This window comes from Ascaphus truei, chromosome 14 (genome assembly GCF_040206685.1).
Source record: "Ascaphus truei isolate aAscTru1 chromosome 14, aAscTru1.hap1, whole genome shotgun sequence".
NCBI classification, from domain to species: domain Eukaryota; kingdom Metazoa; phylum Chordata; class Amphibia; order Anura; family Ascaphidae; genus Ascaphus; species Ascaphus truei.
The window spans coordinates 17,549,520-17,574,877 of NC_134496.1; the positions used below are offsets into that span (position 1 = coordinate 17,549,520).

Genomic DNA, 25,358 nt, shown 5'->3' on the forward strand with positions numbered 1-25,358 from the left:
AATATGCTTCCCTCCTGTTCTAGCTCTCCTCTCTCTGCAATATGCTTCCCTCCTGTCCTAGCTCTCCTCTCTCTGCAATATGCTTCCCCCCTGTTCTAGCTCTCCTCTCTCTGCAATATGCTTCCCTCCTGTTCTAGCTCTCCTCTCTCTGCAATATGCTTCCCTCCTGTTCTAGCTCTCCTCTCTCTGCAATATGCTTCCCTCCTGTTCTAGCGCTCCTCTCTGCAATACGCTTCTCTCCTGTTCTAGCTCTCCTATCTCTCTGCAATATGCTTCCCTCCTGTTCTAGCTCTCCTCTCTCTGCAATATGCTTCCCTCCTGTTCTAGCTCTCCTCTCTCTGCAATATGCTTCCCCCCTGTTCTAGCTCTCCTCTCTCTACAATATGCTTCCCCCCTGTTCTAGCTCTCCTCTCTCTGCAATATGCTTCTCTCCTGTTCTAGCGCTCCTCTCTCTCTGCAATATGCTTCCCTCCTGTTCTAGCTCTCCTCTCTGCAATATGCTTCCCTCCTGTTCTAGCTCCCCTCTCTGCAATATGCTTCCCTCCTGTTCTAGCTCTCCTCTCTCTGCAATATGCTTCCCCCCTGTTCTAGCTCTCCTCTCTCTGCAATATGCTTCCCTCCTGTTCTAGCTCTCCTCTCTCTCTGCAATATGCTTTCCTCCTGTTCTAGCTCTCCTCTCTCTCTGCAATATGCTTCCCTCCTGTTCTATCTCTCCTCTCTCTGCAATATGCGTCCCTCCTGTTCTAGCTCTCCTCTCTCTGCAATATGCTTCCCTCCTGTTCTAGCTCTCCTCTCTCTGCAATATGCTTCCCTCCTGTTCTATCTCTCCTCTCTCTGCAATATGCGTCCCTCCTGTTCTAGCTCTCCTCTCTGCAATATGCTTCCCCCCTGTTCTAGCTCTCCTCTCTCTCTGCAATATGCTTTCCTCCTGTTCTATCTCTCCTCTCTCTGCAATATGCTTCCCTCCTGTTCTAGCTCTCCTCTCTCTGCAATATGCTTCCCCCTGTTCTAGCTCTCCTCTCTCTGCAATATGCTTCCCTCCTGTTCTAGCTCTCCTCTCTGCAATATGCTTCCCCCTGTTCTAGCTCTCCTCTCTCTCTGCAATATGATTCCCTCCTGTTCTAGCTCCTCTCTCTGCAATATGCTTCCCTCCTGTTCTAGCTCTCCTCTCTGCAATATGCTTCCCTCCTGTTCTAGCTCTCCTCTCTCTGCAATATGCTTCCCTCCTGTTCTAGCTCTCCTCTCTGCAATATGCTTCCCTCCTGTTCTAGCTCTCCTCTCTCTGCAATATGCTTCCCTCCTGTTCTAGCTCTCCTCTCTCTGCAATATGCTTCCCTCCTGTTCTAGCTCTCCTCTCTCTGCAATATGCTTCCCTCCTGTTCTAGCTCTCCTCTCTCTCTGCAATATGCTTCCCCCCTGTTCTAGCTCTCCTCTCTCTGCAATATGCTTCCCTCGTGTTCTAGCTCTCCTCTCTCTCTGCAATATGCATCCCTCCTGTTCTAGCTCTCCTCTCTGCAATATGCTTCCCTCCTGTTCTAGCTCTCCTCTCTCTGCAATATGCTTCCCTCCTGTTCTAGCTCCCCTCTCTCTGCAATATGCTTCCCTCCTGTTCTAGCTCTCCTCTCCCTGCAATATGCTTCCCTCCTGTTCTAGCTCTCCTCTCTGCAATATGCTTCCCTCCTGTTCTAGCGCTCCTCTCTCTGCAATATGCTTCTCTCCTGTTCTAGCTCTCCTCTCTCTGCAATATGCTTCCCCCCTGTTCTAGCGCTCCTCTCTCTGCAATATGCTTCTCTCCTGTTCTAGCTCTCCTCTCTCTGCAATATGCTTCCCTCCTGTTCTAGCTCTCCTCTCTGCAATATGCTTCCCTCCTGTTCTAGCTCTCCTCTCTCTGCAATATGCTTCCCTCCTGTTCTAGCGCTCCTCTCTCTGCAATATGCTTCTCTCCTGTTCTAGCTCTCCTCTCTCTGCAATATGCTTCCCTCCTGTTCTAGCTCTCCTCTCTCTGCAATATGCTTCCCTCCTGTTCTAGCTCTCCTCTCTGCAATATGCTTCCCTCCTGTTCTAGCTCTCCTCTCTCTGCAATATGCTTCTCTCCTGTTCTAACTCTCCTCTCTCTCTGCAATATGCTTCCCTCCTGTTCTAGCTCTCCTCTCTCTGCAATATGCTTCCCCCCTGTTCTAGCTCTCCTCTCTCTCTGCAATATGCTTCTCTCCTGTTCTAGCTCTCCTCTCTGCAATATGCTTCCCTCCTGTTCTAGCACTCCTCTCACTGCAATATGCTTCCCTCCTGTTCTAGCTCTCCTCTCTCTCTGCAATATGCTTCCCTCCTGTTCTAGCTCTCCTCTCTCTGCAATATGCTTCCCCCCTGTTCTAGCTCTCCTCTCTCTCTGCAATATGCTTCTCTCCTGTCCTAGCTCTCCTCTCTCTGCAATATGCTTCCCTCCTGTTCTAGCTCTCCTCTCACTGCAATATGCTTCCCTCCTGTTCTAGCTCTCCTCTCTCTGCAATATGCTTCCCTCCTGTTCTAGCTCGCCTCTCTCTGCAATATGCTTCCCTCCTGTCCTAGCTCTCCTCTCTCTGCAATATGCTTCCCCCCTGTTCTAGCTCTCCTCTCTCTGCAATATGCTTCCCTCCTGTTCTAGCTCTCCTCTCTCTCTGCAATATGCTTTCCTCCTGTTCTAGCTCTCCTCTCTCTCTGCAATATGCTTCCCTCCTGTTCTAGCTCTCCTCTCTGCAATATGCTTCCCTCCTGTCCTAGCTCTCCTCTCTCTGCAATATGCTTCCCCTCCTGTTCTAGCTCTCCTCTCTCTGCAATATGCTTCCCTCCTGTTCTAGCTCTCCTCTCTCTGCAATATGCTTCCCTCCTGTCCTAGCTCTCCTCTCTCTGCAATATGCTTCCCCCCTGTTCTAGCTCTCCTCTCTCTGCAATATGCTTCCCTCCTGTTCTAGCTCTCCTCTCTCTCTGCAATATGCTTCCCTCCTGTTCTAGCTCTCCTCTCTCTCTGCAATATGCTTCCCTCATGTTCTAGCTCTCCTCTCTGCAATATGCTTCCCTCCTGTTCTAGCTCTCCTCTCTCTGCAATATGCTTCCCTCCTGTTCTAGCTCTCCTCTCTCTGCAATATGCTTCCCTCCTGTTCTAGCTCTCCTCTCTCTGCAATATGCTTCCCTCCTGTTCTAGCTCTCCTCTCTGCAATATGCTTCCCTCCTGTTCTAGCTCTCCTCTCTCTGCAATATGCTTCCCTCCTGTTCTAGCGCTCCTCTCTGCAATATGCTTCTCTCCTGTTCTAGCTCTCCTCTCTCTCTGCAATATGCTTCCCTCCTGTTCTAGCTCTCCTCTCTCTGCAATGCTTCCCTCCTGTTCTAGCTCTCCTCTCTCTGCAATATGCTTCCCCCTGTTCTAGCTCTCCTCTCTCTACAATATGCTTCCCCCCTGTTCTAGCTCTCCTCTCTCTGCAATATGCTTCTCTCCTGTTCTAGCGCTCCTCTCTCTCTGCAATATGCTTCCCTCCTGTTCTAGCTCTCCTCTCTCTGCAATATGCTTCCCCCCTGTTCTAGCTCTCCTCTCTCTGCAATATGCTTCCCTCCTGTTCTAGCTCTCCTCTCTCTGCAATATGCTTCCCCCCTGTTCTAGCTCTCCTCTCTCTCTGCAATATGCTTCTCTCCTGTTCTAGCTCTCCTCTCTGCAATATGCTTCCCTCTTGTTCTAGCTCTCCTCTCACTGCAATATGCTTCCCTCCTGTTCTAGCTCTCCTCTCTCTGCAATATGTTTCCCTCCTGTTCTAGCTCTCTCTCTGCAATATGCTTCCCTCCTGTTCTAGCTCTCCTCTCTGCAATATGCTTCCCTCCTGTTCTAGCTCTCCTCTCTCTGCAATATGCTTCCCTCCTGTTCTAGCGCTCCTCTCTCTGCAATATGCTTCTCTCCTGTTCTAGCTCTCCTCTCTCTGCAATATGCTTCCCTCCTGTTCTAGCTCTCCTCTCTCTGCAATATGCTTCCCTCCTGTTCTAGCTCTCCTCTCTGCAATATGCTTCCCTCCTGTTCTAGCTCTCCTCTCTCTGCAATATGCTTCTCTCCTGTTCTAACTCTCCTTTCTCTCTGCAATATGCTTCCCTCCTGTTCTAGCTCTCCTCTCTCTGCAATATGCTTCCCCCCTGTTCTAGCTCTCCTCTCTCTCTGCAATATGCTTCTCTCCTGTTCTAGCTCTCCTCTCTGCAATATGCTTCCCTCCTGTTCTAGCTCTCCTCTCACTGCAATATGCTTCCCTCCTGTTCTAGCTCTCCTCTCTCTCTGCAATATGCTTCCCTCCTGTTCTAGCTCTCCTCTCTCTGCAATATGCTTCCCCCCTGTTCTAGCTCTCCTCTCTCTCTGCAATATGCTTCTCTCCTGTCCTAGCTCTCCTCTCTCTGCAATATGCTTCCCTCCTGTTCTAGCTCTCCTCTCACTGCAATATGCTTCCCTCCTGTTCTAGCTCTCCTCTCTCTGCAATATGCTTCCCTCCTGTTCTAGCTCGCCTCTCTCTGCAATATGCTTCCCTCCTGTCCTAGCTCTCCTCTCTCTGCAATATGCTTCCCCCCTGTTCTAGCTCTCCTCTCTCTGCAATATGCTTCCCTCCTGTTCTAGCTCTCCTCTCTCTCTGCAATATGCTTTCCTCCTGTTCTAGCTCTCCTCTCTCTGCAATATGCTTCCCTCCTGTTCTAGCTCTCCTCTCTGCAATATGCTTCCCTCCTGTTCTAGCTCTCCTCTCTGCAATATGCTTCCCTCCTGTTCTAGCTCTCCTCTCTCTGCAATATGCTTCCCTCCTGTTCTAGCTCTCCTCTCTCTGCAATATGCTTCCCTCCTGTCCTAGCTCTCCTCTCTCTGCAATATGCTTCCCCCCTGTTCTAGCTCTCCTCTCTCTGCAATATGCTTCCCTCCTTTTCTAGCTCTCCTCTCTCTGCAATATGCTTCCCTCCTGTCCTAGCTCTCCTCTCTCTGCAATATGCTTCCCCCTGTTCTAGCTCTCCTCTCTCTGCAATATGCTTCCCTCCTGTTCTAGCTCTCCTCTCTCTCTGCAATATGCTTCCCTCCTGTTCTAGCTCTCCTCTCTCTCTGCAATATGCTTCCCTCCTGTTCTAGCTCTCCTCTCTGCAATATGCTTCCCTCCTGTTCTAGCTCTCCTCTCTCTGCAATATGCTTCCCTCCTGTTCTAGCTCTCCTCTCTCTGCAATATGCTTCCCTCCTGTTCTAGCTCTCCTCTCTCTGCAATATGCTTCCCTCCTGTTCTAGCTCTCCTCTCTGCAATATGCTTCCCTCCTGTTCTAGCTCTCCTCTCTCTGCAATATGCTTCCCTTCTGTTCTAGCGCTCCTCTCTGCAATATGCTTCTCTCCTGTTCTAGCTCTCCTCTCTCTCTGCAATATGCTTCCCTCCTGTTCTAGCTCTCCTCTCTCTGCAATATGCTTCCCTCCTGTTCTAGCTCTCCTCTCTCTGCAATATGCTTCCCCCCTGTTCTAGCTCTCCTCTCTCTACAATATGCTTCCCCCCTGTTCTAGCTCTCCTCTCTCTGCAATATGCTTCTCTCCTGTTCTAGCGCTCCTCTCTCTCTGCAATATGCTTCCCTCCTGTTCTAGCTCTCCTCTCTCTGCAATATGCTTCCCCCCTGTTCTAGCTCTCCTCTCTCTGCAATATGCTTCCCTCCTGTTCTAGCTCTCCTCTCTCTGCAATATGCTTCCCCCCTGTTCTAGCTCTCCTCTCTCTCTGCAATATGCTTCTCTCCTGTTCTAGCTCTCCTCTCTGCAATATGCTTCCCTCTTGTTCTAGCTCTCCTCTCACTGCAATATGCTTCCCTCCTGTTCTAGCTCTCCTCTCTCTGCAATATGCTTCCCTCCTGTTCTAGCTCTCCTCTCTCTCTGCAATATGCTTCCCTCCTGTTCTAGCTCTCCTCTCTCTGCAATATGCTTCCCTCCTGTTCTAGCTCTCCTCTCTCTGCAATATGCTTCCCTCCTGTTCTAGCTCTCCTCTCTCTGCAATATACTTCCCTCCTTTCTAGCTCTCCTCTCTCTCTGCAATATGCTTCCCTCCTGTTCTAGCGCTCCTCTCTCTCTGCAATATGCTTCCCTCCTGTTCTAGCTCTCCTCTCTGCAATATGCTTCCCTCCTGTTCTAGCTCTCCTCTCTCTGCAATATGCTTCCCTCCTGTTCTAGCTCTCCTCTCTCTGCAATATGCTTCCCTCCTGTTCTAGCTCTCCTCTCTCTGCAATATGCTTCCCTCTTGTTCTAGCTCTCTCCTCTCTCTGCAATATGCTTCCCTCCTGTTCTAGCTCTCCTCTCTCTGCAATATGCTTCCCTCCTGTTCTAGCTCTCCTCTCTCTCTGCAATATGCTTCTCTCCTGTTCTAGCTCTCCTCTCTCTGCAATATGCTTCCCTCCTGTTCTAGCTCTCCTCTCTCTCTGCAATATGCTTCTCTCCTGTTCTAGCTCTCCTCTCTCTGCAATATGCTTCCCCCTGTTCTAGCTCTCCTCTCTCTGCAATATGCTTCCCTCTTGTTCTAGCTCTCTCCTCTCTCTGCAATATGCTTCCCTCCTGTTCTAGCTCTCCTCTCTCTGCAATATGCTTCCCTCCTGTTCTAGCTCTCCTCTCTCTCTGCAATATGCTTCTCTCCTGTTCTAGCTCTCCTCTCTCTGCAATATGCTTCCCTCCTGTTCTAGCTCTCCTCTCTCTCTGCAATATGCTTCCCCCCTGTTCTAGTTCTCCTCTCTCTGCAATATGCTTCCCTCCTGTTCTAGCTCTCCTCTCTCTCTGCAATATGCTTCTCTCCTGTTCTAGCTCCTCTCTGCAATATGCTTCTCTCCTGTTCTAGCTCCTCTCTGCAATATGCTTCCCTCCTATTCTAGCTCTCCTCTCTGCAATATGCTTCCCTCCTGTTCTAGCTCTCCTCTCTGCAATATGCTTCCCTCCTGTTCTAGCTCTCCTCTCTCTGCAATATGCTTCCCCCCTGTTCTAGCTCTCCTCTCTCTGCAATATGCTTCCCTCCTGTTGTAGCTCTCCTCTCTCTGCAATATGCTTCCCTCCTGTTATAGCTCTCCTCTCTCTCTGCAATATGCTTCCCTCCTGTTCTAGCTCTCCTCTCTCTGCAATATGCTTCCCTCCTGTTCTAGCTCTCCTTTCTGCAATATGCTTCCCTCCTGTTCTAGCTCTCCTCTCTCTGCAATATGCTACCCTCCTGTTCTAGCTCTCCTCTCTCTGCAATATGCTTCCCTCCTGTTCTAGCTCTCCTCTCTGCAATATGCTTCCCTCCTGTTCTAGTTCTCCTCTCTGCAATATGCTTCCCTCCTGTTCTAGCGCTCCTCTCTCTGCAATATGCGTCCCTCCTGTTCTAGCTCTCCTCTCTCTGTAATATGCTTCCCTCCTGTTCTAGCGCTCCTCTCTGCAATATGCTTCTCTCCTGTTCTAGCTCTCCTCTCTGCAATATGCTTCTCTCCTGTTCTAGCTCTCCTCTCTCTGCAATATGCTTCCCTCCTGTTCTAGCTCTCCTCTCTCTGCAATATGCTTCCCTCCTGTTCTAGCTCTCCTCTCTGCAATATGCTTCCCTACTGTTCTAGCTCTCCTCTCTCTGCAATATGCTTCCCTCCTGTTCTAGCTCTCCTCTCTCTGCAATATGCTTCCCTCCTGTTCTAGCTCTCCTCTCTCTGCAATATGCTTCCCTCCTGTTCTAGCGCTCCTCTCTCTGCAATATGCTTCCCTCCTTTCTAGCTCTCCTCTCTCTGCAATATGCTTCCCTCCTGTTCTAGCTCTCCTCTCTCTGCAATATGCTTCCCTCCTGTTCTAGCTCTCCTCTCTCTGCAATATGCTTCCCTACTGTTCTAGCTCTCCTCTCTCTGCAATATGCTTCCCTCCTGTTCTAGCTCTCCTCTCTCTGCAATATGCTTCCCTCCTGTTCTAGCTCTCCTCTCTCTGCAATATGCTTCCCTCCTGTTCTAGCGCTCCTCTCTCTGCAATATGCTTCCCTCCTTTCTAGCTCTCCTCTCTCTGCAATATGCTTCCCTCCTGTTCTAGCTCTCCTCTCTCTGCAATATGCTTCCCTCCTGTTCTAGCTCTCCTCTCTCTGCAATATGCTTCCCCCCTGTTCTAGCTCTCCTCTCTCTGCAATATGCTTCCCTCCTGTTCTAGCTCTCCTCTCTCTGTATTATGCTTCCCTCCTGTTCTAGCTCTCTCCTCTCTCTGCAATATGCTTCCCTCCTGTTCTAGTTCTCCTCTCTCTGCAATATGCTTCCCTCCTGTTCTAGCTCTCCTCTCTCTGCAATATGCTTCCCTCCTGTTCTAGCTCTCCTCTCTCTGCAATATGCTTCCCTCCTGTTGTAGCTCTCCTCTCTCTGCAATATGCTTCCCTCCTGTTCTAGCTCCTCTCTTTCTGCAATATGCTTCCCTCCTGTTCTAGCTCTCCTCTCTGCAATATGCTTCCCCCCTGTTCTAGCTCTCCTCTCTCTGCAATATGCTTCCCTCCTGTTCTAGCTCCTCTCTCTGCAATATGCTTCCCTCCTGCTCTAGCTCTCCTCTCTGCAATATGCTTCCCTCCTGTTCTAGCTCTCTCCTCTCTCTGCAATATGCTTCCCTCCTGTTCTAGCTCTCCTCTCTCTGCAATATGCTACCCTCCTGTTCTAGCTCTCCTCTCTGCAATATGCTTCCCTCCTGTTCTAGTTCTCCTCTCTGCAATATGCTTCCCTCCTGTTCTAGCTCTCCTCTCTCTGCAATATGCTTCCCTCCTTTCTAGCTCTCCTCTCTCTGCAATATGCTTCCCTCCTTTCTAGCTCTCCTCTCTCTGCAATATGCTTCCCTCCTGTTCTAGCTCTCCTCTCTCTGCAATATGCTTCCCTCCTGTTCTAGCTCTCCTCTCTCTGCAATATGCTTCCCTCCTGTTCTAGCTCCCCTCTCTCTCTGCAATATGCTTCCCTCCTGTTCTAGCGCTCCTCTCTGCAATATGCTTCTCTCCTGTTCTAGCTCTCCTCTCTCTCTGCAATATGCTTCCCTCCTGTTCTAGCTCTCCTCTCTCTGCAATGTGCTTCCCTCCTGTTCTAGCTCTCCTCTCTCTGCAATATGCTTCCCCCCTGTTCTAGCTCTCCTCTCTACAATATGCTTCCCCCCTGTTCTAGCTCTCCTCTCTCTGCAATATGCTTCTCTCCTGTTCTAGCGCTCCTCTCTCTGCAATATGCTTCCCTCCTGTTCTAGCTCTCCTCTCTCTGCAATATGCTTCCCCCCTGTTCTAGCTCTCCTCTCTCTGCAATATGCTTCCCTCCTGTTCTAGCTCTCCTCTCTCTGCAATATGCTTCCCTCCTGTTCTAGCTCTCCTCTCTCTGCAATATGCTTCCCTCCTGTTCTAGCGCTCCTCTCTCTGCAATATGCTTCTCTCCTGTTCTAGCTATCCTCTCTCTGCAATATGCTTCCCTCCTGTTCTAGCTCTCCTCTCTCTGCAATATGCTTCCCCCCTGTTCTAGCTCTCCTCTCTCTGCAATATGCTTCCCTCCTGTTCTAGCTCTCCTCTCTCTGCAATATGCTTCCCCCCTGTTCTAGCTCTCCTCTCTCTCTGCAATATGCTTCTCTCCTGTTCTAGCTCTCCTCTCTGCAATATGCTTCCCTCTTGTTCTAGCTCTCCTCTCACTGCAATATGCTTCCCTCCTGTTCTAGCTCTCCTCTCTCTGCAATATGCTTCCCTCCTGTTCTAGCTCTCCTCTCTCTGCAATATGCTTCCCTCCTGTTCTAGCGCTCCTCTCTCTGCAATATGCTTCTCTCCTGTTCTAGCTATCCTCTCTCTGCAATATGCTTCCCTCCTGTTCTAGCTCTCCTCTCTCTGCAATATGCTTCCCTCCTGTTCTAGCTCTCCTCTCTGCAATATGCTTCCCTCCTGTTCTAGCTCTCCTCTCTCTGCAATATGCTTCTCTCCTGTTCTAACTCTCCTTTCTCTCTGCAATATGCTTCCCTCCTGTTCTAGCTCTCCTCTCTCTGCAATATGCTTCCCCCCTGTTCTAGCTCTCCTCTCTCTCTGCAATATGGTTCTCTCCTGTTCTAGCTCTCCTCTCTGCAATATGCTTCCCTCCTGTTCTAGCTCTCCTCTCACTGCAATATGCTTCCCTCCTGTTCTAGCTCTCCTCTCTCTCTGCAATATGCTTCCCTCCTGTTCTAGCTCTCCTCTCTCTGCAATATGCTTCCCCCCTGTTCTAGCTCTCCTCTCTCTCTGCAATATGCTTCTCTCCTGTCCTAGCTCTCCTCTCTCTGCAATATGCTTCCCTCCTGTTCTAGCTCTCCTCTCACTGCAATATGCTTCCCTCCTGTTCTAGCTCTCCTCTCTCTGCAATATGCTTCCCTCCTGTTCTAGCTCGCCTCTCTCTGCAATATGCTTCCCTCCTGTCCTAGCTCTCCTCTCTCTGCAATATGCTTCCCCCCTGTTCTAGCTCTCCTCTCTCTGCAATATGCTTCCCTCCTGTTCTAGCTCTCCTCTCTCTCTGCAATATGCTTTCCTCCTGTTCTAGCTCTCCTCTCTCTCTGCAATATGCTTCCCTCCTGTTCTAGCTCTCCTCTCTGCAATATGCTTCCCTCCTGTTCTAGCTCTCCTCTCTCTGCAATATGCTTCCCTCCTGTTCTAGCTCTCCTCTCTCTGCAATATGCTTCCCTCCTGTCCTAGCTCTCCTCTCTCTGCAATATGCTTCCCCCCTGTTCTAGCTCTCCTCTCTCTGCAATATGCTTCCCTCCTGTTCTAGCTCTCCTCTCTCTGCAATATGCTTCCCTCCTGTCCTAGCTCTCCTCTCTCTGCAATATGCTTCCCCCCTGTTCTAGCTCTCCTCTCTCTGCAATATGCTTCCCTCCTGTTCTAGCTCTCCTCTCTCTCTGCAATATGCTTCCCTCCTGTTCTAGCTCTCCTCTCTCTCTGCAATATGCTTCCCTCCTGTTCTAGCTCTCCTCTCTGCAATATGCTTCCCTCCTGTTCTAGCTCTCCTCTCTCTGCAATATGCTTCCCTCCTGTTCTAGCTCTCCTCTCTCTGCAATATGCTTCCCTCCTGTTCTAGCTCTCCTCTCTCTGCAATATGCTTCCCTCCTGTTCTAGCTCTCCTCTCTGCAATATGCTTCCCTCCTGTTCTAGCTCTCCTCTCTCTGCAATATGCTTCCCTCCTGTTCTAGCGCTCCTCTCTGCAATATGCTTCTCTCCTGTTCTAGCTCTCCTCTCTCTCTGCAATATGCTTCCCTCCTGTTCTAGCTCTCCTCTCTCTGCAATATGCTTCCCTCCTGTTCTAGCTCTCCTCTCTCTGCAATATGCTTCCCCCCTGTTCTAGCTCTCCTCTCTCTACAATATGCTTCCCCCCTGTTCTAGCTCTCCTCTCTCTGCAATATGCTTCTCTCCTGTTCTAGCGCTCCTCTCTCTCTGCAATATGCTTCCCTCCTGTTCTAGCTCTCCTCTCTCTGCAATATGCTTCCCCCCTGTTCTAGCTCTCCTCTCTCTGCAATATGCTTCCCTCCTGTTCTAGCTCTCCTCTCTCTGCAATATGCTTCCCCCCTGTTCTAGTTCTCCTCTCTGCAATATGCTTCCCTCCTGTTCTAGCTCTCCTCTCTCTGCAATATGCTTCCCTCCTTTCTAGCTCTCCTCTCTCTGCAATATGCTTCCCTCCTTTCTAGCTCTCCTCTCTCTGCAATATGCTTCCCTCCTGTTCTAGCTCTCCTCTCTCTGCAATATGCTTCCCTCCTGTTCTAGCTCTCCTCTCTCTGCAATATGCTTCCCTCCTGTTCTAGCTCCCCTCTCTCTCTGCAATATGCTTCCCTCCTGTTCTAGCGCTCCTCTCTGCAATATGCTTCTCTCCTGTTCTAGCTCTCCTCTCTCTCTGCAATATGCTTCCCTCCTGTTCTAGCTCTCCTCTCTCTGCAATGTGCTTCCCTCCTGTTCTAGCTCTCCTCTCTCTGCAATATGCTTCCCCCCTGTTCTAGCTCTCCTCTCTACAATATGCTTCCCCCTGTTCTAGCTCTCCTCTCTCTGCAATATGCTTCTCTCCTGTTCTAGCGCTCCTCTCTCTCTGCAATATGCTTCCCTCCTGTTCTAGCTCTCCTCTCTCTGCAATATGCTTCCCCCCTGTTCTAGCTCTCCTCTCTCTGCAATATGCTTCCCTCCTGTTCTAGCTCTCCTCTCTCTGCAATATGCTTCCCCCCTGTTCTAGCTCTCCTCTCTCTCTGCAATATGCTTCTCTCCTGTTCTAGCTCTCCTCTCTGCAATATGCTTCCCTCTTGTTCTAGCTCTCCTCTCACTGCAATATGCTTCCCTCCTGTTCTAGCTCTCCTCTCTCTGCAATATGCTTCCCTCCTGTTCTAGCTCTCCTCTCTCTGCAATATGCTTCCCTCCTGTTCTAGCGCTCCTCTCTCTGCAATATGCTTCTCTCCTGTTCTAGCTATCCTCTCTCTGCAATATGCTTCCCTCCTGTTCTAGCTCTCCTCTCTCTGCAATATGCTTCCCTCCTGTTCTAGCTCTCCTCTCTGCAATATGCTTCCCTCCTGTTCTAGCTCTCCTCTCTCTGCAATATGCTTCTCTCCTGTTCTAACTCTCCTTTCTCTCTGCAATATGCTTCCCTCCTGTTCTAGCTCTCCTCTCTCTGCAATATGCTTCCCCCCTGTTCTAGCTCTCCTCTCTCTCTGCAATATGCTTCTCTCCTGTTCTAGCTCTCCTCTCTGCAATATGCTTCCCTCCTGTTCTAGCTCTCCTCTCACTGCAATATGCTTCCCTCCTGTTCTAGCTCTCCTCTCTCTCTGCAATATGCTTCCCTCCTGTTCTAGCTCTCCTCTCTCTGCAATATGCTTCCCCCCTGTTCTAGCTCTCCTCTCTCTCTGCAATATGCTTCTCTCCTGTCCTAGCTCTCCTCTCTCTGCAATATGCTTCCCTCCTGTTCTAGCTCTCCTCTCACTGCAATATGTTTCCCTCCTGTTCTAGCTCTCCTCTCTCTGCAATATGCTTCCCTCCTGTTCTAGCTCGCCTCTCTCTGCAATATGCTTCCCTCCTGTCCTAGCTCTCCTCTCTCTGCAATATGCTTCCCCCCTGTTCTAGCTCTCCTCTCTCTGCAATATGCTTCCCTCCTGTTCTAGCTCTCCTCTCTCTCTGCAATATGCTTTCCTCCTGTTCTAGCTCTCCTCTCTCTCTGCAATATGCTTCCCTCCTGTTCTAGCTCTCCTCTCTGCAATATGCTTCCCTCCTGTTCTAGCTCTCCTCTCTCTGCAATATGCTTCCCTCCTGTTCTAGCTCTCCTCTCTCTGCAATATGCTTCCCTCCTGTCCTAGCTCTCCTCTCTCTGCAATATGCTTCCCCCCTGTTCTAGCTCTCCTCTCTCTGCAATATGCTTCCCTCCTGTTCTAGCTCTCCTCTCTCTGCAATATGCTTCCCTCCTGTCCTAGCTCTCCTCTCTCTGCAATATGCTTCCCCCCTGTTCTAGCTCTCCTCTCTCTGCAATATGCTTCCCTCCTGTTCTAGCTCTCCTCTCTCTCTGCAATATGCTTCCCTCCTGTTCTAGCTCTCCTCTCTCTCTGCAATATGCTTCCCTCCTGTTCTAGCTCTCCTCTCTGCAATATGCTTCCCTCCTGTTCTAGCTCTCCTCTCTCTGCAATATGCTTCCCTCCTGTTCTAGCTCTCCTCTCTCTGCAATATGCTTCCCTCCTGTTCTAGCTCTCCTCTCTCTGCAATATGCTTCCCTCCTGTTCTAGCTCTCCTCTCTGCAATATGCTTCCCTCCTGTTCTAGCTCTCCTCTCTCTGCAATATGCTTCCCTCCTGTTCTAGCGCTCCTCTCTGCAATATGCTTCTCTCCTGTTCTAGCTCTCCTCTCTCTCTGCAATATGCTTCCCTCCTGTTCTAGCTCTCCTCTCTGCAATATGCTTCCCTCTTGTTCTAGCTCTCCTCTCACTGCAATATGCTTCCCTCCTGTTCTAGCTCTCCTCTCTCTGCAATATGCTTCCCTCCTGTTCTAGCTCTCCTCTCTCTGCAATATGCTTCCCTCCTGTTCTAGCGCTCCTCTCTCTGCAATATGCTTCTCTCCTGTTCTAGCTATCCTCTCTCTGCAATATGCTTCCCTCCTGTTCTAGCTCTCCTCTCTCTGCAATATGCTTCCCTCCTGTTCTAGCTCTCCTCTCTGCAATATGCTTCCCTCCTGTTCTAGCTCTCCTCTCTCTGCAATATGCTTCTCTCCTGTTCTAAATCTCCTTTCTCTCTGCAATATGCTTCCCTCCTGTTCTAGCTCTCCTCTCTCTGCAATATGCTTCCCCCCTGTTCTAGCTCTCCTCTCTCTCTGCAATATGCTTCTCTCCTGTTCTAGCTCTCCTCTCTGCAATATGCTTCCCTCCTGTTCTAGCTCTCCTCTCACTGCAATATGCTTCCCTCCTGTTCTAGCTCTCCTCTCTCTCTGCAATATGCTTCCCTCCTGTTCTAGCTCTCCTCTCTCTGCAATATGCTTCCCCCCTGTTCTAGCTCTCCTCTCTCTCTGCAATATGCTTCTCTCCTGTCCTAGCTCTCCTCTCTCTGCAATATGCTTCCCTCCTGTTCTAGCTCTCCTCTCACTGCAATATGCTTCCCTCCTGTTCTAGCTCTCCTCTCTCTGCAATATGCTTCCCTCCTGTTCTAGCTCGCCTCTCTCTGCAATATGCTTCCCTCCTGTCCTAGCTCTCCTCTCTCTGCAATATGCTTCCCCCCTGTTCTAGCTCTCCTCTCTCTGCAATATGCTTCCCTCCTGTTCTAGCTCTCCTCTCTCTCTGCAATATGCTTTCCTCCTGTTCTAGCTCTCCTCTCTCTCTGCAATATGCTTCCCTCCTGTTCTAGCTCTCCTCTCTGCAATATGCTTCCCTCCTGTTCTAGCTCTCCTCTCTCTGCAATATGCTTCCCTCCTGTTCTAGCTCTCCTCTCTCTGCAATATGCTTCCCTCCTGTCCTAGCTCTCCTCTCTCTGCAATATGCTTCCCCCCTGTTCTAGCTCTCCTCTCTCTGCAATATGCTTCCCTCCTGTTCTAGCTCTCCTCTCTCTGCAATATGCTTCCCTCCTGTCCTAGCTCTCCTCTCTCTGCAATATGCTTCCCCCCTGTTCTAGCTCTCCTCTCTCTGCAATATGCTTCCCTCCTGTTCTAGCTCTCCTCTCTCTCTGCAATATGCTTCCCTCCTGTTCTAGCTCTCCTCTCTCTGCAATATGCTTCCCTCCTGTTCTAGCTCTCCTCTCTGCAATATGCTTCCCTCCTGTTCTAGTTCTCCTCTCTGCAATATGCTTCCCTCCTGTTCTAGCGCTCCTCTCTCTGCAATATGCGTCCCTCCTGTTCTAGCTCTCCTCTCTCTGCAATATGCTTCCCTCCTGTTCTAGCGCTCCTCTCTGCAATATGCTTCTCTCCTGTTCTAGCTCTCCTCTCTGCAATATGCTTCTCTCCTGTTCTAGCTCTCCTCTCTCTGCAATATGCTTCCCTCCTGTTCTAGCTCTCCTCTCTCTGCAATATGCTTCCCTCCTGTTCTAGCTCTCCTCTCTGCAATATGCTTCCCTACTGTTCTAGCTCTCCTCTCTCTGCAATATGCTTCCCTCCTGTTCTAGCTCTCCTCTCTCTGCAATATGCTTCCCTCCTGTTCTAGCTCTCCTCTCTCTGCAATATGCTTCCCTCCTGTTCTAGCTCTCCTCTCTCTGCAATATGCTTCCCTCCTTTCTAGCTCTCCTCTCTCTGCAATATGCTTCCCTCCTGTTCTAGCTCTCCTCTCTCTGCAATATGCTTCCCTCCTGTTCTAGCTCTCCTCTCTCTGCAATATGCTTCCCTCCTGTTCTAGCTCTCCTCTCTGCAATATGCTTCCCTACTGTTCTAGCTCTCCTCTCTCTGCAATATGCTTCCCTCCTGTTCTAGCTCTCCTCTCTCTGCAATATGCTTCCCTCCTGTTCTAGCTCTCCTCTCTCTGCAATATGCTTCCCTCCTGTTCTAGCGCTCCTCTCTCTGCAATATGCTTCCCTCCTTTCTAGCTCTCCTCTCTCTGCAATATGCTTCCCTCCTGTTCTAGCTCTCCTCTCTCTGCAATATGCTTCCCTCCTGTTCTAGCTCTCCTCTCTCTGCAATATGCTTCCCCCCTGTTCTAGCTCTCCTCTCTCTGCAATATGCTTCCCTCCTGTTCTAGCTCTCCTCTCTCTGTATTATGCTTCCCTCCTGTTCTAGCTCTCTCCTCTCTCTGCAATATGCTTCCCTCCTGTTCTAGTTCTCCTCTCTCTGCAATATGCTTCCCTCCTGTTCTAGCTCTCCTCTCTCTGCAATATGCTTCCCTCCTGTTCTAGCTCTCCTCTCTCTGCAATATGCTTCCCTCCTGTTGTAGCTCTCCTCTCTCTGCAATATGCTTCCCTCCTGTTCTAGCTCCTCTCTTTCTGCAATATGCTTCCCTCCTGTTCTAGCTCTCCTCTCTCTGCAATATGCTTCCCCCCTGTTCTAGCTCTCCTCTCTCTGCAATATGCTTCCCTCCTGTTCTAGCTCCTCTCTCTGCAATATGCTTCCCTCCTGCTCTAGCTCTCCTCTCTGCAATATGCTTCCCTCCTGTTCTAGCTCTCTCCTCTCTCTGCAATATGCTTCCCTCCTGTTCTAGCTCTCCTCTCTCTGCAATATGCTACCCTCCTGTTCTAGCTCTCCTCTCTGCAATATGCTTCCCTCCTGTTCTAGTTCTCCTCTCTGCAATATGCTTCCCTCCTGTTCTAGCTCTCCTCTCTCTGCAATATGCTTCCCTCCTTTCTAGCTCTCCTCTCTCTGCAATATGCTTCCCTCCTTTCTAGCTCTCCTCTCTCTGCAATATGCTTCCCTCCTGTTCTAGCTCTCCTCTCTCTGCAATATGCTTCCCTCCTGTTCTAGCTCTCCTCTCTCTGCAATATGCTTCCCTCCTGTTCTAGCTCCCCTCTCTCTCTGCAATATGCTTCCCTCCTGTTCTAGCTCTCCTCTCTCTCTCTGCAATATGCTTCCCCCCCGTTCTAGCTCTCCTCTCTCTGCAATATGCTTCCCTCCTGTTCTAGCTCTCCTCTCTCTCTCGCTTCTCTCCTACTTCCCAACATCCAGCTGCTAATACCTCTGCCTATACACCCTAACACCCCGCTGCTAATACCTCTCCCTATACACCCTAACATCCCGCTGCTAATACGTCTCCCTATACATCCTAACATCCCGCTGCTAATACCTCTCCCTATACACCCTAACATCCCGCTGCTAATACCTCTCCCTATACACCCCAACACCCCGCTGCTAATACCTCTCCCTATACACCCTAACATCCCGCTGCTAATACCTCTCCCTATACATCCTAACATCCCGCTGCTAATACCTCTCCCTATACACCCTAACATCCCGCTGCTAATACCTCCCTATACACCCTAACACCCGCTGCTAATACCTCTCCCTATACATCCTAACATCCCGCTGCTAATACCTCTCCCTATACATCCTAACATCCCGCTGCTAATACCTCTCCCTATACACCCTAACATCCCACTGCTAATACCTCTCCCTATACACCCTAACACCCGCTGCCAATACCTCTCCCTATACACCCTAAAACCCCGCTGCTAATACCTCCCTATACACCCTAACACCCCGCTGCTAATACCTCCCTATACACCCTAACACCCGCTGCTAATACCTCTCCCTATACACCCTAACACCCCGCTGCTAATACCTCCCTATACACCCTAACACCCGCTGCTAATACCTCTCCCTATACACCCTAACACCCCGCTGCTAATACCTCTCCCTATACACCCTATACACCCCGCTGCCTTTCACCGTTGTTTTTTTACATTTCCGCGCTACTTTAAAGTCAGCTGAAATAATGACTCTCGGGTCATTATTACTCCATCCCTTTCCTCTATAGAAGTTGATATTACGGGGCCATCACTCCTGCATTTGAATTTTTGTGATGCACATGCATTATTTTGCATTATTTGGCATGAAACTAATTGCCACACTGCTGACCAGTCCTTCCATCTGCCCCAAATCATGCATCGTTTCCTGTACCGGGCCCAGTGTCATGTGTGCTGCAGATCTGTATGTCATGTGCAAAACAAGAGGCACCCTTCCCCTCCAACCCATGGTGTAATGTCCCCAATATATAAAAGAGCGCCGATCCCAGGACAGATCCCCGAGGCACTCCAGTGGTTACCTAACCCTCCTCCCTTTATCACCACTTTCTGTTGCCGATCCTTCACCCAATGTCTTATCCATCCTAGACGCAGAGCCACAAAAGGGTGCTAACATTTAGCACGCTTTAACTGCCAAGCATTAGAATGGGAACAAACACAGGCTTACATTTAGCACTCATTTGTGGATTTGGGCCTTCGAGCCCAATCCCAAGCATTGCAATGTGTTCATCAGTCTTTCTGTGGGACAGTGGCAAATACCTTACTAAAATCCACGTACGCTACCTCTACTGCCCCACCCTGACCCATTACCTTAGTCACCCAGTCAAAAAATATATATCAATTAGGTGTGTATGACATGATCCCTCCCATCCGCCCCCTCCCAGTAACCGCACGCTGCCTGAGATCTTCTAAGCTGCTGGACTGTAGCAAACAGTTCCTTCTTTCAGCAACGTTTCCATTCATTCCCACCCCTGAGGTCAGACTCACTGGTCTGCAGTTACCTGCCTCTTCCCTCCTCTCACTGCTGTGGGATTACACCAACTCTCCTCCAGCCGTCCGGCACTACATCGGGTTATAGTGACTGGTTAAGCGGGTCCGGTGTTGCCAGCGCAGCCCTAAGCGCTCTTAATATCCTTGTGTGTATCCCATCCGGCCACACTGACTTTCCCACTGTTACTTTTGATAGACACAGTGGGACTTTCTCCTCTGTAAGCGGACTTGTGCCCCCCCCCCCCCCTCTCCTCTCCCCCCCCCCCCCCTCCTCTCCATTTATATTCCAGTTACCCAACTGTGGGTTACAAATAAATGAATTATTAAGGTGGCCTGCTATAGACTGATCTAATTGTGCATATAGAGTGCAGAATATACACAAGCACTGTATACACATATACACCTGTTTGACTATTAATTCAACAGTTCGTTTACAGTGTGTAATCAGGAGCGTCTCGTGCTGACGACTATGTGGCCTAACGAGCGATTCACAAACATGGAACCCGCTAATTATAAAAAGAAGCAATAATTTGTATGTCTGGAAACACCCAAACATTTCCTATAATAATCAGCACACCGGATATATGATATATACTATACATATATTTCTAAATAAAAAAATATTTGTGTATTTTTATACATATATTGTGTAGTAGAGGAAAATAAACAGACCCTTTAACCCTGCCATTAGGTCACTCTGCTCCTAGTGGGACTGACCCTTTAACCCATTAAACATGTCCGTATCATAAGGCCATTTTGCGCCTACGTGGGACTGAACCCTTTAGGGCCTGATTATGGGTGTCTGCTCTATCACTAGGGTTACCAGCTATAAACCCCAAACACTTTTCACTTGGGCTGCAAGAAGTTGGTCTCAGAATGAAACATTCTCTTGGGTTTTGTATCAACATGTTAAACCAGAAAAACAAGCTCCGGCACATCACTGCAGGGAAGAGGAGCAATAACCTGCAGTGTTCTCAGAGATATGTGCTTACAAACATTTGGGGGAGTGAGAGAGCGAGAGCGCGCGTGAGAGAGAGCGCGAGCGAGAGCATGAGCGAGAGCATGAGCGAGAGCGTGAGCGAGAGCGAGAGCGAGAGCGTGAGCGAGAGCGTGAGCGAGAGAGACAGAGCGTGAGCGAGAGAGACAGAGCGTGAGCGAGAGAGACAGAGCGTGAGCGAGAGAGACAGCGCGTGAGCGAGAGAGACAGCGCGTGAGCGAGAGAGACAGCGCGTGAGCGAGAGAGACAGAGCGTGAGCGAGAGAGACAGAGCGTGAGCGAGAGAGACAGAGCGTGAGCGAGAGAGACAGAGCGTGAGCGAGAGAGACAGAGCGTGAGCGAGAGAGACAGAGCGTGAGCGAGAGAGACAGAGCGTGAGCGAGAGAGACAGAGCGTGAGCGAGAGAGACAGAGCGTGAGCGAGAGAGACAGAGCGTGAGCGAGAGAGACAGAGCGTGAGCGAGAGAGACAGAGCGTGAGCGAGAGAGACAGAGCGTGAGCGAGAGACAGAGCGTGAGCGAGAGAGACAGAGCGTGAGCGAGAGAGACAGAGCGTGAGCGAGAGAGACAGAGCGTGAGCGAGAGAGACAGAGCGTGAGCGAGAGAGACAGAGCGTGAGCGAGAGAGACAGAGCGTGAGCGAGAGCGAGAGCGTGAGCGTGAGCGAGAGCGAGAGCGTGAGCGAGAGAGACAGAGCGTGAGCGAGAGAGACAGCGCGTGAGCGAGAGAGACAGCGCGTGAGCGAGAGAGACAGCGCGTGAGCGAGAGAGACAGCGCGTGAGCGAGAGAGACAGCGCGTGAGCGAGAGAGACAGCGCGTGAGCGAGAGAGACAGCGCGTGAGCGAGAGAGACAGCGCGTGAGCGAGAGAGACAGCGCGTGAGCGAGAGAGACAGCGCGTGAGCGAGAGAGACAGCGCGTGAGCGAGAGAGACAGCGCGTGAGCGAGAGAGACAGCGCGTGAGCGAGAGAGACAGCGCGTGAGCGAGAGAGACAGCGCGTGAGCGAGAGAGACAGCGCGTGAGCGAGAGAGACAGCGCGTGAGCGAGAGAGACAGCGCGTGAGCGAGAGAGACAGCGCGTGAGCGAGAGAGACAGCGCGTGAGCGAGAGAGACAGCGCGTGAGCGAGAGAGACAGCGCGTGAGCGAGAGAGACAGCGCGTGAGCGAGAGAGACAGCGCGTGAGCGAGAGAGACAGCGCGTGAGCGAGAGAGACAGCGCGTGAGCGAGAGAGACAGCGCGTGAGCGAGAGAGACAGCGCGTGAGCGAGAGAGACAGCGCGTGAGCGAGAGAGACAGCGCGTGAGCGAGAGAGACAGCGCGTGAGCGAGAGAGACAGCGCGTGAGCGAGAGAGACAGCGCGTGAGCGAGAGAGACAGCGCGTGAGCGAGAGAGACAGCGCGTGAGCGAGAGAGACAGCGCGTGAGCGAGAGAGACAGCGCGTGAGCGAGAGAGACAGCGCGTGAGCGAGAGAGACAGCGCGTGAGCGAGAGAGACAGCGCGTGAGCGAGAGAGACAGCGCGTGAGCGAGAGAGACAGCGCGTGAGCGAGAGAGACAGCGCGTGAGCGAGAGAGACAGCGCGTGAGCGAGAGAGACAGCGCGTGAGCGAGAGAGACAGCGCGTGAGCGAGAGAGACAGCGCGTGAGCGAGAGAGACAGCGCGTGAGCGAGAGAGACAGCGCGTGAGCGAGAGAGACAGCGCGTGAGCGAGAGAGACAGCGCGTGAGCGAGAGAGACAGCGCGTGAGCGAGAGAGACAGCGCGTGAGCGAGAGAGACAGCGCGTGAGCGAGAGAGACAGCGCGTGAGCGAGAGAGACAGCGCGTGAGCGAGAGAGACAGAGCGTGAGCGAGAGAGACAGAGCGTGAGCGAGAGAGACAGAGCGTGAGCGAGAGAGACAGAGCGTGAGCGAGAGAGACAGAGCGTGAGCGAGAGAGACAGAGCGTGAGCGAGAGAGACAGAGCGTGAGCGAGAGAGACAGCGCGTGAGCGAGAGAGACAGCGCGTGAGCGAGAGAGACAGCGCGTGAGCGAGAGAGACAGCGCGTGAGCGAGAGAGACAGCGCGTGAGCGAGAGAGACAGCGCGTGAGCGAGAGAGACAGCGCGTGAGCGAGAGAGACAGCGCGTGAGCGAGAGAGACAGCGCGTGAGCGAGAGAGACAGCGCGTGAGCGAGAGAGACAGCGCGTGAGCGAGAGAGACAGCGCGTGAGCGAGAGAGACAGCGCGTGAGCGAGAGAGACAGCGCGTGAGCGAGAGAGACAGCGCGTGAGCGAGAGAGACAGCGCGTGAGCGAGAGAGACAGCGCGTGAGCGAGAGAGACAGCGCGTGAGCGAGAGAGACAGCGCGTGAGCGAGAGAGACAGCGCGTGAGCGAGAGAGACAGCGCGTGAGCGAGAGAGACAGCGCGTGAGCGAGAGAGACAGCGCGTGAGCGAGAGAGACAGAGCGTGAGCGAGAGAGACAGAGCGTGAGCGAGAGAGACAGAGCGTGAGCGAGAGCGAGAGCGAGAGCGTGAGCGAGAGCGTGAGCGAGAGCGTGAGCGAGAGCGAGAGCGTGAGCGAGAGAGACAGAGCGTGAGCGAGAGAGACAGAGCGTGAGCGAGAGAGACAGAGCGTGAGCGAGAGAGACAGAGCGTGAGCGAGAGAGACAGAGCGGGAGCGAGAGAGACAGAGCGTGAGCGAGAGAGACAGAGCGTGAGCGAGTGACAGCGCGTGAGCGAGAGAGACAGCGCGTGAGCGAGAGAGACAGCGCGTGAGCGAGAGAGACAGAGCGTGAGCGAGAGAGACAGAGCGTGAGCGAGAGAGACAGCGCGTGAGCGAGAGAGACAGCGCGTGAGCGAGAGAGACAGCGCGTGAGCGAGAGAGACAGCGCGTGAGCGAGAGAGACAGCGCGTGAGCGAGAGAGACAGCGCGTGAGCGAGAGAGACAGCGCGTGAGCGAGAGAGACAGCGCGTGAGCGAGAGAGACAGCGCGTGAGCGAGAGAGACAGCGCGTGAGCGAGAGAGACAGAGCGTGAGCGAGAGAGACAGAGCGTGAGCGAGAGAGACAGAGCGTGAGCGAGAGAGACAGAGCGTGAGCGAGAGAGACAGAGCGTGAGCGAGAGAGACAGAGCGTGAGCGAGAGAGACAGAGCGTGAGCGAGAGAGACAGAGCGTGAGCGAGAGAGACAGAGCGTGAGCGAGAGAGACAGAGCGTGAGCGAGAGAGACAGAGCGTGAGCGAGAGAGACAGAGCGTGAGCGAGTGACAGAGCGTGAGCGAGTGACAGAGCGTGAGCGAGTGACAGAGCGTGAGCGAGTGACAGAGCGTGAGCGAGTGACAGAGCGTGAGCGAGTGACAGAGCGTGAGCGAGTGACAGAGCGTGAGCGTGAGCGAGCAAGCGTGAGAGCGAGCGAGAGAGCGTGAGAGCGAGCGAGCGAGAGCGTGAGCGAGAGAGCGAGCGACAGAGAGCGAGCGAGCGAGAGAGCGAGCGAGCGAGCGAGCGAGAGAGCGAGGGAGCGAGAGAGAGAGGGAGCGAGAGAGCGCGAGCGTGAGAGCGCGAGCGAGAGAGCGCGAGCGAGAGAGCGCGAGCGAGAGAGCGCGAGCGAGAGAGCGCGAGCGAGAGAGCGCGAGCGAGAGAGCGCGAGCGAGAGAGCGCGAGCGAGAGAGCGCGAGCGAGAGAGCGCGAGCGAGAGAGCGCGAGCGAGAGAGCGCGAGCGAGAGAGCGCGAGCGAGAGAGCGCGAGCGAGAGAGCGCGAGCGAGAGAGCGCGAGCGAGAGAGCGCGAGCGAGAGAGCGCGAGCGAGAGAGCGCGAGCGAGAGAGCGCGAGCGAGAGAGCGAGCGAGCGAGCGAGAGAGCGAGCGAGCGAGAGAGAGAGCGAGAGAGGGAGCGAGCGAGCGAGCGAGGGAGCGAGAGAGGGAGAGAGGGAGCGAGAGGGAGCGAGAGGGAGCGAGAGAGAGAGAGAGAGCGCGAGCGAGAGAGCGAGCGAGAGAGAGCGAGAGAGAGCGACAGAGAGCGACAGAGAGCGAGAGAGAGCGACAGAGAGCGACAGAGAGCGACAGAGAGCGACAGAGAGCGACAGAGAGCGACAGAGAGCGACAGAGAGCGACAGAGAGCGACAGAGAGCGAGAGAGAGCGAGAGAGAGCGAGAGAGAGCGCGAGAGAGCGCGAGAGAGCGCGAGAGAGCGCGAGAGAGCGCGAGAGAGCGCGAGAGAGCGCGAGAGAGCGCGGCGAGCAAAGAGAGCAGCGAGCGAGACAGAGAGAGAGAGCGAGAGAGAGAGCGAGCGAGAGAGAGAGAGCGCGAGCAAGAGAGAGCGGTGAGCAAAGAGAGCGCGCGCGCGGAGAGAGAGCGAGAGACAGAGCGAGCGCACGAGAGAGCGAACGCGCGAGAAAGCGAGCGCGAGAGAGCGAACGCGCGAGAAAGCGAGCGCGCGAGAGAGTCAAATCTCCTTTTAACCCTCTTCGACTGAGCCCTCGGGTGTCACTGCGAAGGAGAAAGAGATGACACAGTGACACAGACAGAAGGGAGCTATGAGTCTGTCCCTCCTCCCGCAGGGTGACACAGTGACACAGACAGAAGGGAGCTATGAATCTGTCCCTCCCCCGCAGGGTGACACAGTGACACAGACAGAAGGGAGCTATGAGTCTGTCCCTCCCCCCGCAGGGTGACACAGTGACACAGACAAAAGGGAGCTATGAGTCTGTCCCTCCCCCCGCAGGGTGACAGTGACACAGACAGAAGGGAGCAATGAACCTGTCCCTCCCCCCGCAGGGTGACACAGTGACACAGACAGAAGGGAGCTATGAGTCTGTCCCTCCCACCGCAGGGTGACACAGTGACACAGACAGAAGGGAGCTATGAGTCTGTCCCTCCCACCGCAGGGTGACACAGTGACACAGACAGAAGGGAGCTATGAACCTGTCCCTCCCCCCGCAGGGTGACACAGTGACACAGACAGAAGGGAGCTATGAACCTGTCCCTCCCCCCGCAGGGTGACACAGTGACACAGACAGAAGGGAGCTATGAACCTGTCCCTCCCCCCGCAGGGTGACAGACAGAAGGGAGCTATGAGTCTGTCCCTCCCCCCGCAGGGTGACACAGTGACACAGACAGAAGGGAGCTATGAGCCTGTCCCTCCCCCCGCAGGGTGACACAGAGACACAGACAGAAGGGAGCTATGAACCTGTCCCTCCCCCCGCAGGGTGACACAGTGACACAGACAGAAGGGAGCTATGAACCTGTCCCTCCCCCCGCAGGGTGACACAGTGACACAGACAGAAGGGAGCTATGAACCTGTCCCTCCCCCCGCAGGGTGACACAGTGACACAGACAGAAGGGAGCTATGAACCTGTCCCTCCCCCCGCAGGGTGACAGACAGAAGGGAGCTATGAGTCTGCCACCTGTGCTGAAGCAGGATATCCTGAGCTGGTTGGTGATGGCCTTTGAGGACTAGAGCTGGTCACCCTGCTCTAGCTGGTAGTGACATGTTAACCATACAAGGCTTCCACAATACAGGATTATCCCAATAAGGTAAATATAGGGTTATCCTCTCCCTTACACACACACGATAAAAGGGATATGTGCAAAGTCTTTGTGCTACAAATTAAAAACACCACATTGTTTATAAACAAACATTAAAAAGGGGATTTTTCCTTCATAAAAGCAGATGTTTTTATTTATTCATATATTTCAAGCAGATAGTGTCCAATTAGTCAACAGTAATCAGAGGAGATACTGTATAGGAGTTTGTGTAAGGGGAAAGGTTGAATCCTGTATGTTGGAAACCTATAAAGTTACAAT

The 25,358-nt window shown here is 52.3% G+C and overlaps 1 protein-coding gene across 1 annotated transcript in view; it reads right to left on the reverse strand.

The window, feature by feature from the left end:
- The window catches only part of CDC42BPG (CDC42 binding protein kinase gamma), a 114,967-nt gene that overhangs the window by 87,459 nt on the left and 2,150 nt on the right, over nucleotides 1-25,358 (reverse strand). The gene's annotated exons all lie outside the window — the stretch shown is intronic.